The sequence below is a fragment of the Sinocyclocheilus grahami genome, unplaced genomic scaffold (assembly GCF_001515645.1).
Source record: "Sinocyclocheilus grahami isolate Dianchi unplaced genomic scaffold, SAMN03320097.WGS_v1.1 scaffold17101.1, whole genome shotgun sequence".
Classification (NCBI taxonomy): Eukaryota; Metazoa; Chordata; class Actinopteri; order Cypriniformes; family Cyprinidae; genus Sinocyclocheilus; species Sinocyclocheilus grahami.
The window spans coordinates 1,129-2,641 of NW_015516443.1; positions in this window are offsets into that span (position 1 = coordinate 1,129).

The window sequence follows — 1,513 nt, forward strand, 5'->3', positions numbered from 1 at the left end:
AAGTTTAAATTGAATGACTTTAATGAAAAAGACATGTGTGTAACTATCAATTAAAAACACATTTTCGTTACACATTGAATACATGCAAGTGTTTACATCTTAAGAATTTTCACTTTTTTTTAGAAATTAATTTTAATGTAAATTTTTAAATGTCACGATAGTTAATAATATATATGGATGTAAAAATATCAGATGTAATAATATCATTATTAATTCATAATAATAACATACCATATGACATTTTACAACCTGAACTAATTTTTCCGTTTCATAGGCAAATTATCTGATAATATTAATGATAAACAGTCATCATTAATATACCATCACAGTCAGTCTTCAGGGCTCCTCTGTTTGATTTCATTTCCTTATTTTTTCTGAATGCTTCTGTCTTTGTCACACCACATGATTTTGTTCTTTGCTTCACATTTGAATGTGTTTTTGAATAAATAGATCCAGATTAAAATGATCGTATGGGTTGTGCTTTATTTTTAAAGAATCACTCAAAAACAGCCGAATTTGAAATAATGCTCGGCCGACTCCTGGGGAAACGGAAGCCTCCTTATCGGACTGCTGCTGAATTGGTGTCAGATGTTTGGACTCTCTTTGACATCTTGATGATGAACTCTGAGGCAAATCACTCATCACATTCATGTGTAATTTAACTGCTAAGCTTCTTCTTTGAAGGACTACAAATTCATACCTAATTATAATTTAATTGAATGTTCCATAATAATGACATGCTTTTTTTATTTCTATAGAGGACAAACATGGTCGTCCAACTTCAAAAATCTTTCCAGCAACAGCTGAATGAATCTTTTGGGGAGAGTCTCCATGCTTCTCTCTTGAAACAGTCCAGCAGCAAGGATCCAGAGACTGAACGAGAGAAGCACAGAAACACTTTGAAACGCATGAGAGAGTTTGTCATGGCAAACTCCGGTACAGCTGCAAAGAAATCCTGCACTGATAAAGGGAAGGAGGGAGATGGCTGTGGAAACACTACAGCTGCTGAACACTGAAGTGCATCAGTCATTGCTTTCGCAAAAATACTTTTGTATTCTCTTGTGAAGAGGGAACCAGATCACTTTCTGTTTATTGTAGTAGTTTGTTTATTTAGCTTTGCCTTTAAGTAAGATGTGTATTAAACAGATTATTTCATTCAAGCTCACAATTTCTTTCTGTGGTCACTTGATGCCTTGATCTGCCACGATCGATTTATGCGTGTGGGTTGCAAATTATTAGCATTATTGCATATTATGTAGCTGTGATGCCAGCAGAGGGCGCGAGGATCCATTGGTCGCTTGACTTTCAGTGGTGCTTTTAAGGCAATCATCAGCCTTATTTGTCCCGCCCCGCAGCAGTTGTGCTGCAATAATGAAATATGATGAAATGAAATAATGCAATATCACATTAAAATGGCTGTTTTTAATTTCACTCTTTGTTTAGATTATAATTCTAATTATAAGATCTAAGTCTAGATCAGGGACATGGACAAATAATATCCATGCATAAAAAG